This window comes from Tachypleus tridentatus, chromosome 6 (assembly GCF_004210375.1).
Source record: "Tachypleus tridentatus isolate NWPU-2018 chromosome 6, ASM421037v1, whole genome shotgun sequence".
Classification (NCBI taxonomy): Eukaryota; Metazoa; Arthropoda; class Merostomata; order Xiphosura; family Limulidae; genus Tachypleus; species Tachypleus tridentatus.
The window spans coordinates 101136382-101153835 of NC_134830.1; the positions used below are offsets into that span (position 1 = coordinate 101136382).

The 17454-nt window shown below is 32.3% G+C and overlaps 1 protein-coding gene across 6 annotated transcripts in view; it reads left to right on the forward strand.

Annotated features, from left to right (window-relative positions):
• The first annotated feature begins 1005 nt into the window (after nt 1–1005).
• Nucleotides 1006–17454, forward strand: part of LOC143253188 (uncharacterized) — a 172140-nt gene continuing 155691 nt past the window's right edge. For 4 of the 6 annotated variants that reach the window (XR_013029437.1, XR_013029436.1, XR_013029438.1 and 1 more), the window contains exon 1: nt 1006–1346. The gene's annotated coding sequence lies outside the window, so the exon portion shown is untranslated. Of the gene's footprint in view, nt 1347–4851; nt 4926–17454 lie in introns of all 6 variants that reach the window. The other 2 variants (XR_013029439.1, XM_076506612.1) reach the window with 1 other exon arrangement.

Genomic DNA, 17454 nt, shown 5'->3' on the forward strand with positions numbered 1-17454 from the left:
ACTTTAAAGGAAATTTGAAAGTGATAAATACGTACAGTTTTGTTTGTATGCTATAAATATGGTGAAATGATTTCTAAGCTAGTACAATTGAGTTTCGTAAGACTGCAAACTAAATTGTTATCAGATTACTTACGCCTGAAAAAAGCTATTATTCTATAAATAATAATAATATTATTTTTCAAAATTACATCGAAATTTGTTCTTGTTTTTTTTCAGTTCCATGTTGACGTTTAGCTGGAAACCCAAGACAACAGCGGTTTCAAAAGTTTCTGCCGCATTTTTCAAAACAGGTAATTTTTTTTTCATATTAAACAAAAAGAAAAAGCTTGTTCTTAAAACACTGGTTAACTGAAAGTATAACAGATGTATTTAGGTGGACAACTTTTAAAATATTCTAGGGTGATATCAACATCTTTTGGTAATGAAAGTATAACAATATAAGTACACTTTAAAAATCTTGTTGAATATAAAATATTACATAAATTCAATAAGTGACGTTTTCTAAATACTTATATCAGGTAAATAATTTGCTTATAAGCAGATATAAACTCAGGTAAAATTATCCTGCATTAATGACCTGTTTATTCATCGCCTTACTAAACCTACTTGTCATGTAAGCAATTGTTTAATTTACAAAATGCGTAATGAAACGTTGATACAGTAGAAAATTCATCTTGCTATTGTTTTTACGCAAATTAATAAAAAGTTTAAAAAATAACAGCTGATTTCTGTTCTTTTTGTCGTGCACAAAAACAATAAATATTGCATATATTGCACACACAAAGTTATTTTACTTTTACTGACACCATAAAGATATTATTTCCTGGTAAAAGTGTGATAACTTTGCACACTTACAACTCTAAAATCCTGGATTTGATTCCCCGAAATGGACACAGCAGATAGACCAATGCTGTTTTGCTGTAAAATATCTATCCTTTTTAGTCGATTACTAACCCCACCTACCGACTAGAATTGCTATTGTGTTCACTCAGTGAGAGGCAAGTTATCTCTTGAGTTCACCAGTTAGTTGGTGGCTGATTTCTAGACAAGTGAGTGCGTACCGAACACTGTTCTCTGCAGAATTTAGAGTCACAATGAATATGATATTCATCTAAATCTAATAGTCATTACCTTCATAAGATTGCAAACCTAAGACTTCAACTGAAGAAGTTTACGGAGAAAACCAACTGATATCGATTAAACGTTCCTTGAGATGACCCTGCCATCGCTCTCTTTCCCTGTCCCTTCGCACTCCAGAAATAATGCTTTTATATCGTAAACTCACTTTACAAACTTGAAGAAACTATACTGAGAAGCTCAGTAAACCAGAAATAATATTGAGACTGGTAAGTAATCTCATGGCATTTTTTTCAAAACCATTTCTTGTTTTGCCTATAAAAAGTGTCCGAGAGCGGTAATGTATTTTAGCTTTATTACAGTTAAGATTTCTTTACAATATGCATTTTAATCAATATTTGAAAAGTGATAAATTTACCGTAAACCTGAAATGCAAGAGTGCGAGATGTACTAAATATAACAAAATGATAATTATTTAAAATTAAATATATATATGTACTAGTTTTATATCATATTTTTTATGATGACTACTTTATTTGTTAATATTTTAAACATATTTTCCATATTTGTGTATACGAAATTAAAGACAAAGTGAAATAATCATATATTTCAGAACTTTGTAGTCTAATTTTGAAATAAAAAACAACAGTTTTGAATGAAAAGATTTTCATTTAACAATAAGATTTACGTGAATATTTATTTTATTATTGTCGCATTAATAAATATTTGAAAAATATTTCAAAGACAATAGCTATACCTGTATCTTGATACAAGTAAAGTGAGAACAGTTTCCCTCACATATTCGCTTTTGTTATGAGAACCTTTTAGAAAAACAACAAATTACATCGCATGGAAAGGTCGCTTGTCTCAAATAAGTCTCCAGCTTACGTTCAGTATCTGTTCTCAAAATTTTTCTTATACTTTTATGTTAAGCTATCTCAAGCATATTTTACACAGTTTTCCCTCACTGGATACATCAAATAGTCTGATTTGGCTTTGAGAAAACACACAGTTTTATATAATATAGGGTGTGATGGATTTCGTGTATTTGTTATACATATATATATATATATATTTAATTTTCTATCATAGTTTAATAACATACAACTATAAGCTAGTGTATCGTCATGCTTTTGAAAGTACATAGTGTTTTAAATTCTTTTAATATTCAAGTTTATCAGTTTGGAGCATTACGAATGGAAGACAGACGCTTAGAAAGCAACATCCAACTGCTTGTCTGACAACAGTCAATAAAATCATAAATATCACATAGCGAATAACCTTTGTTTTAATTTTCCTTCATTTCGTTGTTAAACGTAATGCTAGAAAAAAAAGGCTATCTGCCCAGTGCCCACCGCGGATGTCAAATCTCGATTTTTAGTGCTACAAGTCTACAAGTTATAGTACAAGCCTCCTGAGTAAAAGTGGGTAGATATTTTTAGTGCTATTTTGACTGTTTTTTTTAATCGATAATTTGTTTCAGACACAATAATTTCATACAGTATATTTGTCAATTACCATCTGAAATACTGTAATAGTCTAAATAAAAATATCGAAGTAAAGATCTTATACATCTTATGAATATCGAACGTTAATTCAACTAGTGATGTATTAAATCAAGCATTTTTGTTAAGTAGTAACTATTTTAGCTCTATTAGAGTAAATAATATACTGTAATAATTATATACTTATTATTATAATCAAAACTTTAAAAACGCAAAATTATTGATATTATTTCTTAGAATACAGCGAATTACGACTCGCTGAAATTATAGTAGTTAGTTTTCTAAAAACACTTCGGAAAAAAAATTAAGTTCGAATTTACATTTAAATTTAATATCTAATAAAGGCTTTAAAAATTATTTTTAATCGGGATAATCATAAAATTTACATTTTGCGAATTTTGTTATCATTATTTTCGAACCTACTCCATGCTCTGTCTTCTAGAACATTTACATATCGATCTCTATATAAATGTATGAAAGATGGATGCTTTATGCGCATGTGATTTAAATAGCTATTGGCGAACAGACATATATTAACATCGATTTCATGATTTCGAAAGCATTATTTTGTGTCACGTATTTGAAAATTCATAGAAAAACTGTTTCTGAATTCCATTTTGTGATATATTTATTTCTAGTTCTTCAATATACAGGCGTGATGAGTTATGAATAAATAATTTACAGAGGTAAATATCTTTAATAGTCCACTTGAAATACAATTTAATTGAAATATTCTCTAGTATACATTTCTCGGTGAAGTAAATGTCAGCATTCACCAAAATGCAATTAAACAACTTATATATTTTTGTTTAAAAATATAACTAATTGATAGATTTGAAATCAATACTTAATACGATGTCCCCATTTAAAGGATATAAAATTTATAGTATGTAGGTTACATTAATTTATTAGCTGAGAATGTTCATGCTTAAAGTATGGTCGACTAATAACGCTAATGATGCTTCATGAGGTTAGAGTGAGACTTACAATAAGTGATAAATTAAACATCTATTCAAATTTATTTTCCTATGAATATTTACAACCATAGAACCATTGTATACATTTACTTAAATATTCTTAGTAATTTTAATAATTTAATAAAAAACTGGTTATTACTTAATCATCACAGGTGCTATTTTCACACTAATTATTTCAACATAATAAACACCGATACCTTTATTCACTATTGTGTAGCTCAAGAACGTGCAGCGATAAAGGTACTTACCAGTCTTCCTGGCTGTAGGTTAGTAATCAGTTATAGAACTGTTAAATAAGATACACAGATGTTGGCCTGGTATGGCCATGACCAGGTGGTTAAGGCACTCGACTCCTCATCTCAGGCTCGCTGGTTTGGTTCCCCCTTCCACCAAACAACCTCGCCCTTTCAGCTGTGGGGGTGTTATAATGTGACGGTCAATCCCACTATTCGTTGGTAAAAGAGTAGCCCAAGATTTGGCAGTGGGTGGTGGTGACTAGCTACCTTCCCTCTTGTCTTACACTACAAAATTATGAACGGTTAGCACAAATAGCCCTCGTGTTGCTTTGAGCGAAATTGAAACCAAACTACACAGATGTTATACGAGGAATCCTTCAAATTGCTATTTTTATATTATAGTCTACTCATTTACGCGTGTTAGAAAAACAACATTAATTTTGTTCAACATTAAATTAGTTTAATGAAATGAGTAAAAATTACTGGATTTAAAATAATCAACCTATAAAAATCTGTAGTGAAAATTCCTGTTGTATATTGACAAACGTTATTAGTTTACGTATTATTCTGCAACTATACGCTTTCCATTTTATCAACTGATAATGATTTAACTATTTTTCAAAAATTATGTCTTTATCGTATTCAAATGTTATATTAAGTTTGTTCCTGTTATAATATTCAATTTTATTTATTTTGAACATTTTAAAATTTTAGATAACTTCTCCAGATTATGCTATGTTTCTGGTGGAAATGTTCATTAGGTTATTTCATTCAATAGCAAATACCCCTGTTTAATAGGTAAGGTCCTGTAGACTGTGAAATGGTCTATCTTCTTTGAAAGAAATAATAAATGATGATCGTGGGATCCAATACCAAGTTTCGCCACCACATTACACGAGCGTTACGGCACTTAATTTATTACGTTCTTCTCTGTTGTGCGATCAACGAATATGTTCTTATTTTATTTTCTCAGATTTCATTTTATAACACCTAACAGCATTATATAACTGGAAATGTTTCACAAAATAAACCTTTGATATTTTATGTTTCTAACAGGTTGATGAGGAAACCTATCCTTGATGTGGTTAACAAGAATATAAATTGGAAGGTTTAAAGGTGGAGCACCATATGTAAGACGTTATAATTGCGACAGTCAACATCGATAGATGATTAAGACTATCCGAATAATCTTAAGTGCTGCTGACTGGTTGCTTCCTCTATGAGCAAATGATCTAAATTAAAACATTCACTTTTCTGTTTATTCTATGTATCGCTTAAGATGCCTCTCAGGTTGAACATATAAATACCAAAAGATATCGAAAATAATGTAATATATCTGTATTTCCAAACTTCATTTACAGGATTTATGAGGTTCCTGGATTGTTCGTAGAATGCAATTTATAATATTTTAGCACTAATGTAATTAAACAGAGTGACCTTTGTGTGTTACATACAAGTCTGCAACAGCAAATCTTACAGAATATGATTTATAACACGTTTTTATTGTTGCTGTTACATCAGAAAAAGTAGAAAAGAGTTCAAATTTTATTTCCACAACATCTGTGCACACCATTTTCATATTTCAAAATCACCTAACGTCTTATAGAGTTTAAGAAAATTGCAGTGAGGTCATCAATCACATTCGCGTTTTGGCCACATAATAGAAACCAAATCAAATGCGTATTTTTCCGAGGCCACCAGCTGAAAATACAGTTAGCTTTTCAGGCCTAATGGAATCAGTGTACCCTGTTCAGCGTACGTATTTCATGGAAACTTTGTACATATACAGTTTCGGAGGAATTTGTTTAATGAACACCTGAAAGAATTGTTATTAACTTTTACAAAAAAAAAGCTGCTAGTAGGCCCACCATGGCCAGGTGGTTAAGGCACTGGACTCGTAATTTGATGGTATCTGTTTCGAATCCCCGTCACGTCAAACATGCTCGCCCTTTCAGCCGTTGGGGCGTTAAATAAATTGACAGTCAATCCCTCTATTCGTTGGTAAAAGAGTAACCCAAGAGTTGGGGGTGGTTGGTGATGACTAGCTGTCTTCCTTCTATCCTTACACTGCAAAATTAGGAACGGTTGGTGCAGATAGCCTTCGTGTAGCTTTGCGCGAAATTCAAAATAAAACCTAACAAACCATTGTTAGTTTCTTACCATGCGTGAAAAAGTGTTTTTGTTAATTCACAAATTTTATAATAATAATATATATCGACAAATAGCCTCTCGCTAGTACAGCGGTAAGTCTACGGATTTACAAGGCTAAAATCAGGAGTTCGACTCCCCTCGGTGAATACAGCAGATAGCTCGATGTGGCTTTGCTATAAGAAAACACACACACACACACTCGACGGATAGTTTTCTCTTTGCCTGTAGGATTCAAGAAGAAAATGTAATAAGAGCACCAATCAACATTTGTTTTACAACTGGAAAGTAACAATCAAAACAAATAGATTGTTTCTATGGTCCACGAATTCAAACGCAATTAGTTTTTCAGTCCCGATGGCCTCATTGAACTATATTGAACTTGTACATGTTCGTGAGCATTTGTTTTACAGTTCTAAAAGAACTGATTAAGTGTAATTAATGAAAATGTAAATGATTTTATTATCATTGAATTAAAGTAAACCTTCTGTCTTTTTTTTGTTACAGTAATATATTTCAAAGTCAGTTATTTCACTAATTATGCTAAGAAAAAAATAACAACACACTTGTTTAGATATATTACAAATTTTCTTTGGTGTTTATACTTCAATATTTAAGTGTTTATGACAGAATAAAATAAATATCTTTAATAGATAAACACCTTTTGCCCGCTTGTTTATTGGAAATGAATTAAGTAGTTTATCAGATAACATTAGTACACCTAGTTACAATTTTCCCTATACAACTGTTACTTCTCCCTATGAGGGGTTATCTGCTCGAACAGCGATAACTCTTCAGATTTACGCTTCTAAAACCAGGGAGGAGAGATTCCCCACGATGGATACACCACATAAGCTGATGTGGCATTGCTACAAGAAACACACACACAAACTCTATATAGTCATTATTAAATTTATTAAATAATTCTTTACGGCTTTTAAAGAACGTACTAGCAAATTACTTAAATTATCTCAACTTTCAATAGTAAATTTTAAAGTTACGAGGAAATACACATTCAGAATACATATATATGATTCGAGGGTAGGACATCAATAGCCTTATAATAAGTAAAATGCAAATATTCACGAATAATATTATTTTTATAGTTAAATTGCTCCTCTGTGGCATGCCATGCCTACATAATAAATCAGTTATAATGCCCTATGAAATAGCTCTATAAATAACTTTAAGCGGCAGAAGTTGTAAGAATCAAACAACTGAAAATATATATCATGATTTCCATGCAAGGATAAATGATAAATTTGAACTCAAAGAGTAGAAGACATTCGGTGTTATAAAACTTAATTAGATAAACACAACAAACATATTAAGTACAAATTTAAGAATACTTCCAATTTTAAGTAACTGGTTCGTGTAGTGTTAAGCACATAGCTACACAATGGGCTGCTATATGTGCTATTCCAGCCACGACCATCGAAAGTTGATATTTACCCCTGAGTTGCTGGCGAGTTTTAAGTGTCACTTAACTTGTGCATATTAGTAAATAAAATTAACTATAATTATACATAAAACAATAATTATACACATATTTACTTTAGTTAATAATCAAACTTCACTTGCTTAATGTTATTTACATCCTAAAACTGATGACATACATAGCATCACAGACACTGCCATGTCAGTTGTACCCCAGCCGACCTATAAGATCTTACATTTATCGAAAGGCCTCGTCATCACTGGATATAGCTCTTATAGTGTGTTTGACATATTACAACATATTTTCCTTTACTTTTATTAATGGGTTCTCAGAATTACATAGACCCCTGAAAATATCAGTCCCAGTTTTTGTGCTTAGTTGCAATACTTGATTATTAATCCATATTTATCAAGAGTTTTTTTGTTCTCGTTATTTCACATAATTTTCATTTAACAATCTTGAGGTAGGTATTATTAATCGTATTTCTTTAAAATATACCTTTTAGAAGCAAACTGCTCACCCGTAAATCCTTACCAATCTCATTCTAGCTGTATACATACTTAGTGAAGTTTCAATGAGCAGAACAAATTCATAAGATCAGTTGCATTAGCCAAGTGGCCTGTAACAAATTATAAACTAGACTAATTTTAGTTTAAAATGGTCTGTGTGAAGCACCATCCATGTTCATCGGCATTGACGTCACTAGTATAAGTACTTCATAATCAAAAGGATGAGAGAGTTTAATTATCTAGACGCTTAGGTTTGCTTTTCTCCCTTCTATTAATGATGACAGAGTGAAAAGACAGACAGGTTTATGTTTTACCATTCTGAATTCCTGTACAAAATTTACAAGAAAACTATACAAACATTTAAACAAATTAGTTGATAATGTATATAATTATGTGGTAAGAAAACCGTTAGATACATTTAGAAATGTTGGATAAAAATTGTTCTACGTTCTAAGATACTTTGTTTTGAAATGCATTGCTTGTTTATCTGTTTCTTGTAGTTGATATAAATGTTTGTTAATTATAGTTAAGAAATGATATTATTCTTTCACGAATGGTCTTCATTGATCAACGAAATGAAAGTATTATTTCACTGTAGGTTATATATATATATATTTATAACAAGTATATTTATATTCTAATTATGTAAATACGACTTAGTAGCAGTGCTTAGCTTACGACAGAAATTTATAATAAATTATTCTAGGACATTTTATTATGGCGTGTTTTTTTGAAAATCATTATTCTGTTAAAATTTCCTTACAGTTTAATCTTTGTCTATGGTGAGGATATCCAGCTTTCTTTTTGGTTTTTTCTTTCTAATACAATAACTTGCAAAAAATAATAATCAACTATACTGGAGTTGATTAAGAAGACAGTAATGAATTATTCACCGTATAAACCATTAGGAGGTTATTAATATTTTATATTTGAACTTCCTACTGATGTAAGCTATAGAATACACATAAAGCATAATTTATTATACGTTTTATTCTTCCTGCCAAAAAAGACTATTTGTCTTTTAAAATGACTTCACCTCTATGCCTTGTGGACATATCCATTTCAGTAGACAATTTTATTGGTTTACACATGTTTAGCATATTGATTGATTCATTTCCTGAGATACATAGTTAACCATTAATATATGGTTTTGCGAAATAATTAAAGTATATCTTTTTTCTTAATATTCCCCCCCCCAAAAAAAGGATAATAAAGTTGTATTCGCTTTCTTTTTAAGAAAACATACATTTGAAATTTATAGAAGGATTTTAAACGAATTATATAAATTTATATGAAAATGTAATAAGCTAACACTAGTAGATATATGTTTGATTCTTTGCTTTTCAATTTCGCGCAAATCTACCCGAAGGATACCTGCGCTAGCCGTCCCTAATTTAGCAATATAAGACTAGAAGGAAGACAGCTAGTCATCACTACCCACCGCCAACTCTCGGACTACTGTTTCACCATCGAATAGTGGGATTAACCGCAGAGTATAATGCCTCTACAGCTATAAGGGTGAGCATGTTTGATGTGATGGAGATTCAAACCCGCGATCCTCAGATTACGAGTCCAGTGTCCTAACCACCTGCCCATGCCGGGTCAATAAATATATGTATTTACTTGTATTATAAACATAATTTCTTGAAAATTTGCATTTCTTCTACAAAAAATAGAAAAAAATTAAGTTATATCACCTTTTTATTTTCACTGCTTTTCCTTAAATTAACAAGCGTAGTAGCTTTAACATTAATAAAATGTTTTAGGTGTATTTTGAAGCATGTGTATCTTTCTTTTGTACGTACGTATATCCATTTTTACATTTTCTTTTCTAAACAATATAGAATAAATTATATTGCACAATTATGTCACAAAAAATATTTCTTCAACGGCCAACGATTGAAGTCAATGGAAATTTAAGTAATGAGTTTTGAGCCATACGTACCACACCAAGACATTGGAAAACATAAGTGCTAACTTAGGTTATTAAATTCTTAAATATATGTGAGCGATTTAAAATACGGCGTTACTTTTATCCTACTTCTTCTTGTCCATAGGGAAGTGAAAAGTGTAGAGACTGTAACCGATGATATTCTAGATTTTAACAGTACAGAGTGGACATTGTACAAAAATTTCCTCTCCGTTCTTTGAACATAACATAACATTTTGGAACAACATGAGACCTATAGTTCCATGTACTGTAAACTAAATTAACTTAAAATAAAAATTTTAAAGCTAGTCTTTACTATTTTATACTTATCAAGGTTTTTCTTAAACTCATTTAAATTTACTGTCCCTCCAATATCTGAAGGCAATCCATTACAAAGGCCAAACACCCTGTTAGAAAAATAAAATTGTCTTAGCTGAAATGACTCCTACCCTGTCAAATGTTATATTTTGTGTCCCCTAGTCCTACTATTCTCACTGTTAAGTATGAAAAAAGATAACGCATTACAACTACTAATTCCCTTTACAGTCTTAAACTTCTAAATCAGGTCTCTTTTAACGTTTAATTTTCTCAAGGGAAAACAATTTTAGAGATTTAAACCTCTCCTCATACGAAAACACCAAATCCCATTTTAATGCTCTTTTCTTAACCCTTTCTAACAATTTGACCAACTCTTCAAGGACTGACCGACAATAGAAGTAAATGGCTCACACATCCAATCGTTAATTTTCTTCAAACCCTTGAAGAAATGTTATCTGAACTACGAGACATATCATTTTTTTATACTTTCTAATTCTTTCTTAACTAGCTCAGAATTATAGCAGTCATCTTATTTGATATCATTTCTATTATCAACTGTTCAAAATGTAGATGTGGAATACTGCTTATATCTTCATTAGTAAAAATCGAATAAAAAAAAGTTTAATAGTCCATTCATCTCGTAATCATCAAACACTAGCGTTCCATTATCATCCCTCAAGGATCCTATCCCCCTATTCTAACATTTTGTTTACCATTAATGTATTTAAATAAATCCTTACTGTTATTTTTTTTACAATTTCCACCGACACTTTTCTCATACTTCCTTCCTGATGTCCTAATTTCATGTTTCACCAACTTTCTTGATATTCTATAGTATTCTAAATATCCTGTCATAACACTTATTTTGAATTCCGTAAGGTTATGATGCCTTTCTTTAATTTTATCTCTTAAACTATTTGTAAGCCAAACTGGTTGGTTTTTATTTGCAGTTACCCATTAATTTATATAAATAATATGTTTACTTTGAATATTTAATAAATGATATAATTCAGCTGCCAATTCACACAGATATTTTTGTTGCCCCTTCAATATTTGCTTTTCTTAAATTTTTAACCAAAATATCATTATACGTTACCTTTATATGCAACAAAACATCAACCTTAATAGAGCAATAATAACTTGTATCACATCTTCTCCAAGTTTTACCTCTAAATCATTTCTATATTTGAAGTTAATAATAAATCTAAAATAGCAGAGTTTTCTTAAATAATTGGGGAAAAAAATCAACTTGAACAGTTTTAAAAACCTTTCTCTCTCATAGTTTGACTCTTCCCAAGAGTTTGACGTTTCCCAAGATATATGCCTGAAATTAAAATCACATTCAATTATGACTTCATTAACAGCTGAAATCTTAATCTCACTGTAAAGTTTCTAATTAATTTCACCAGAAAAATTTGGTGAACTGTAAAACATTTCTACTAAAAGCCTTTTCCTTTTATACTCACTTATAGAAAATGAAATGAACTCAATATCATTGCTATTATCTTAAATATCTTCAACTTCAACAGGATATAACTCATATTTTACACATAAAGCCACTGCCCCCTCTTTAATACTCTGTCCTCATTAAGTAGCGTGTAACTCTGCACTTCAAATAAACTTCTGTCATAAAAATCTCTATTGAACCATGTTCCAGTTATTCAGTTAAGTGAACTATTACGGTTATCACGGAGTATAACGGAAGTAAAGTATATTGTTCTTGGGTATAACGTCAATGATCTAATAACATGTGATTATATGGTCTAGTTAACTTGTCCTATTTGGGAGAAAACTTGAGCATATGTTTTATTTATATCTGTATGTTTCGAGGCTTTGCTTCTAAAAACATTAGAAACTATCAGTTACTCTTCTGATGATGGTTAATGAGATTGTTCTAAAGGGTAATGCATTTCTAAAGGCGATCATTTTGGAATCTCGTGAGAAATGCCACTGAGAAAGACCTTTTACTTAAAAGGTTATTGAGTTATTAAACATTCTTGTTAAAGAAGTATCTCACATTTTCAAATTTCATTTTTCTTGACGATATTCTGTTTGCTATTTTGTATGTTATAATAAGACATATTTGTTACATACTGTTTAGATAAGCAGACAATATTAATGTTAGTCGACACCAATTGGAGAAAGCATATTAATTATTTTTATAAATTATTATTGTCCTGAAGCAAATATAGATTCCTATAAATTATTATGACATGAAAGGTTTCAAGAAGAAACCGATTTTTATTTATGCCTAATTACTTTTACTTTGACTTGGCATGGCCAGATGGTGCGTGCGCTCGACCCACAATCTAAGGGTCGTGGGTTTGAATCCCTGTCACACTAAACATGTTCGCTCTTTCATTTGTGGGGGCGATATAATGTCACGGTCAATCCATTATTCGATGGTAAAACAGTAGCCCAAGATTTCGTGGTAGGTGGTAATGACTAGTTGTCTTTCCTTTAGTTTTACACTGCTAAATTATGGAAAGCTAGCGTTGATAGTTCTCGAGTAGCTTTGTGCGAAATTCAAAACACACAAATACTTATCTCACATCCTATTGTAGCTTCTTTAGAAGAAGTCAGTTCTTTTAAGATATATAAATAACAACATTCTAAGGTGTAAACAAACATGTATGCTCCGTAGAATTACGTTCTCTTAGAAATGTTTGTATTCTGTCAAAATTTTGTTTTACTTTACCAAAGCCGATTTACAAATATTTTCAACAACACGCATTTCTTGAAACAGCCTCTTTTTAGTAAGGAGGGCTCTTAAGTTTTCCTTTTTTTATTTAAATAATGAAAGATGAAATAAATAAAACAGGTTCGAATTATCGTCGCATCGAACATGCTCGCCCTTTCAACCGTGGGGGCGTTATAATGTGACGGTCAAACCCATTATTCGTTGTTTGTTTTTGGTTTTTTGACATTTCGCACAAAGCTACTCGAGGGCTATCTGTGCTAGCCGTCCCTAATTTAGTAGTGTAAGACTAGAGGGAATAGTGGGAATGACCGTCACATTATAACGCCCCCACGGCTGAAAGAGCGAGCATGTTTGGCGCGATGGGGATGTGAACCCGCGACCCTCAGATTACGAGTCGCACGCCTACACGCTTGGCCATCCCGGGCCACCATTATTCGTTGGTAAAAGAGTAGCCCAAGAGTTGGCGGTGGGTGGTAATGGCTAGTCTTAAACTGCTAAATTAGGAACGGCTAACGCGCGAAATTCAAAACAAACCAAAACAATCCTCACAGTAAACACAGCTCAGGTTGTTCATTGTGTTAAAAGAAAACAACAATGTTACTTAGTATTTTTTTTCAGATTTAAATATTAAAAATAGCACTCATTAGACCTGAATAATTTAGGTATCTGTAAATGTGTTTCAAAAACCGTTTCAGTCTCTCTTGCGTAGTGAGATATAAGTTTAACATACTGCAATATATTTCAGGAACCATATTACAAGGTGAGACACTATTACCGTGTTTCTCCGAAAATAAGACAGGGCTTATATTAATTTTCACTCCAAAATATGACACTAGGGCTTATTTTCGGGGGGATGTCTTATTTTGATATATTAAAAAAATGTAGTTACAAAGTAAAAATTATAAGACCTCTAAATAAATAGAAATTATATTCTATTTAATGTTGCAAACTATTAAACTAACCATTTAAAATAAACTATTATTAAACTATTAAACTAACTGATTAATACTTAAACAAACTAATTAACTAACTATTAAACTAATTAATAAATTAATTTTTTTTATTTCTTTCCTCTTCCTGCCACTCTTAACTAGGGCTTATTTTAAGGGTAGGGCTTATATTAAAACTATCCCCAAAAATCACACTAGGTCTTATTTTATGGGTAGGTCTTATTATCGGAGAAACACGGTAGGTAATCAACCAAAATATTATTTATTTTGGAAGGTATTTGTAAATGTTGTATCTACAGGCATATAAATCCAAATCCCGGGATATATCCTCTATTTGTTTATTAGTGGAGAAAAGTCCTGGTCCTTCTGTTTTTTAAATGCAGCCTGAGCGTTTTCAGCAAACCCAGTCAGTCAGCTATATAATACTTGACAAGTTTCCTCTGCTAATTGTGTAAATTTTCGTACGTTTATTCCCTGTTAATACACAAAACACAAGAGTTGAAAAACGTTGTCCAGTTATTGCATTTAAATATACTTGTGATTAATATATTGAGATAACTTCTGTATCGGACGATATATATGATGGATATACATTGCTGGCCAAATTTTTAAGGCCAATGAACATAAAGAAAAAATAAGCATGTTGCGTTGTTAGATTCAACCACTTATTTGATTAGAGCTTCGAAAAATGAAAATAAGAAAAGGAAAAATAAAAATAAAAAACTATTTTTGCATTTAATAAGGAAAATGTAAACACTATGAAATTATCCTGAATACCAGCTGGTCAAAAGTTTAAGACCATACCAAAAGGAAGTCCTAAACAGGGTAGTAAATGCCCAACAAGAGGTCTCAGTAGTGAGTTCCACGGCCGTCATTGCGAATAACATCAAACATTCGCTTTGGCATGGTTGATATAAGCGTTTGCAGAAGACTGGCTGGAATGTTATTCATTCAGTGCACGAAGATCATGCACTGTTTAGAATTGACGTCCATTTCTATAGACTTCTCTTGCCATTCACCCCTAAACATTTTCAATGGGGTTCAGTTCGGGCGAATACGCTGAATGGTCCAAAGGAATCACGTTCTTCGCCATGAACAAGTCCATTGTCCTGCGAGCATTGTGGATTACAGCGTTGTCCTGCTGAAAGATCCAGTCATTTCCTCACAAGCGAGGGCCTTCAGTCAATAAGGATGCTCTCTCCAATATTCCAATGTAGTCAGCAGCTGTTTGACGCCCCTGTATAACCTAAAGCTCGATTGTTCCATGGAAGGAGAAAGCACCCCAGATCATGATGGAACCTCCTCCACTGTGTCGTGTAGAAAATGTCTTTGGTGGTATATACTTATCGAGCCAGTAACGTTGGTAGCCATCTGGACCACCCATGTTAACTTTTTTCTCATCAGAGAACCAAACCTTCGTTCACTTTTCTACGTCCCATATTTGGTGCTTCTCAGCAAAGTTTAACCGAGGTGTTTTGTGGTGTGGAAGGAGGCGTGGCCTTTGAAGACGTTTACTATTTTTAAAGCCTTTCTCTCATAGATGCCGTCTTATTGTTCTTGAGCTGCGTTCCGCGTTCTTAAGGGCCTTAATCTTGTTCGACGAACGGCTGGTGTCTTGCCGGACAAGCCGTTGAATCCTCCTGCTCAACGCCGGCGAAATTTTCTTGGGCTGACCACTTGAAATTCTTGTTCTGTGTCTCTCATGGTCTTTTAAGATATTTGCAACATCAGTTTTACTACGCCAAATCTTACCAGCGATGGCACGTTGAGAGAGACCTTGCTTTTGCAGCTCGACAATTCTGCCACGTTCAAATTCTGTCCACTTTTTAGCTTTTGCCATGTTTTACCAAATGTAACACAAGAGATGTCAGTGGAAGATGTTGACAACGCTAATGCTTGAACACAAATGACTAAATTTTGTTACGTATTTACCGATTAACGCTTCGTTTCGTTATGGTTTTAAACTTTTGACCAGCTAGTATTTAGGCTAATTTCATAATGTTCATATTTTCCCTATTAAATGTTGAAAAACGTTTTTTTTTTTTCCCTTTTCTTATTTTCATCTTTCGAAGCTCTACTCAAATAATTGGTAGAGTTTAACAACGCAAAATGCATATTTTTTCTTCATGTTCATTGGCTTTAAGATTTTGGCCAGCAGTCTATGATTGTAACTCATCATGTATGACAATAATTATGCGTTCTATGTAACTAAAGGAAAGTGTTTTAAGGTTATTATAGGTATGTAATCTAATACAAGCCACATTTTAACTAATTTAGTAGTATAAAAACATATTGTTTTTCATTTTCTTTTTTTAAAATAATCTTCAAGTAACTTATTTGATAACTTAATTATTCTTTGACGTAATTGACTACAATGCTTTTAACGCACAATATTAAAGGTTACACATAATTACCTCTGTATCGTAAGTTACCAAATATATTGAGCTTCGAAGTGGTTGGACGTAACACGACATGTAAAACTGTTACTGTTACTAATGCAAACGATGATTACATGTACATTATAACCTTTAAAACTATATAGATATTGAATCATTGTGCTCAACAACGTAATCAATGCAATAATTCTCAGAGCTGAATGACTTCAATGTGTTTGGAACATTTATAGCGATGTAAATTACTAGCAGGAGGGAGTTACTTTTCACAAAGCAATTCCTGAAATGAGTGAACTTTATGTCACAATAAACATCATCATTATTCTAAAGACACTCCATGTGAATGTAATGGCCAGAGTTTGATCGATGTATATAATTATCGGTAGTAAAGATGCATACTTATTACTTGCATAATTTCTTATATGCATATATACATAGGGTAGAAGTTCCTCAATTTTGAACAAGTAGCGAAGTGCCACTTTGAAATGGGAATACAAATTTGTGTATAACTATCATGAGCACTCGCTATTTCAATTTTGAATTCAAAGTTCTTGATTACTATAGCAAGTAAAGTACTCTCCAGTCGTCTGTAACCCCCCTCAAAAATTTAAGTAAGTTCTGGTGACTATGCATATATTGTTTCTACTGTTCTAATAATTTCGATGTGAGAAATATGTCGTAATGGCTTCGCCAAGCTACAATGAAATCGTAATGAAAAATTTCTTGAGGTTTTGTTTTCGAATTTCGCGCAAAGCTACTCGAGGGCTATCTGCACTCGCCATCCCTAATTTTGGAGTGTAAGACTAGAGGGAAGGCAAGCTAGTCATCACCACCCACCGCCAACTCTTGGGCTATTCTTTTACCAACATATAGTGGGATTGACCGTCACATTATAGCGCTCCCACGGCTGAAAGGGCGAGCATGTTTGGTGCGACGGGGATGCGAACCCGCGACCTTCGGATTACGAGTCGCACGCCTTAACCTACCTAGCCATGCCGGGCCTATTTCTTGAGGTAATAATATTGGAAATCTATGAATCTTCAAATAAAAGAACAGCGTAGGTGTGAAAACAATTTCCTGTTCACATTAGCTTATATTGCCATTCATTACATTACAGAATTGGTTACCACCAGGTTTCGATACTCGTCGTGGGCAAAGCACAGACAGCCCATTGTGTAGTTTTTTGCTTAATTCTAATTAATCAATTTTTTTTAAGTGTGTCTTGAGGATTTATAGTAATTTTGTTTGGTACTTAAGCTCTCATTAACAGAT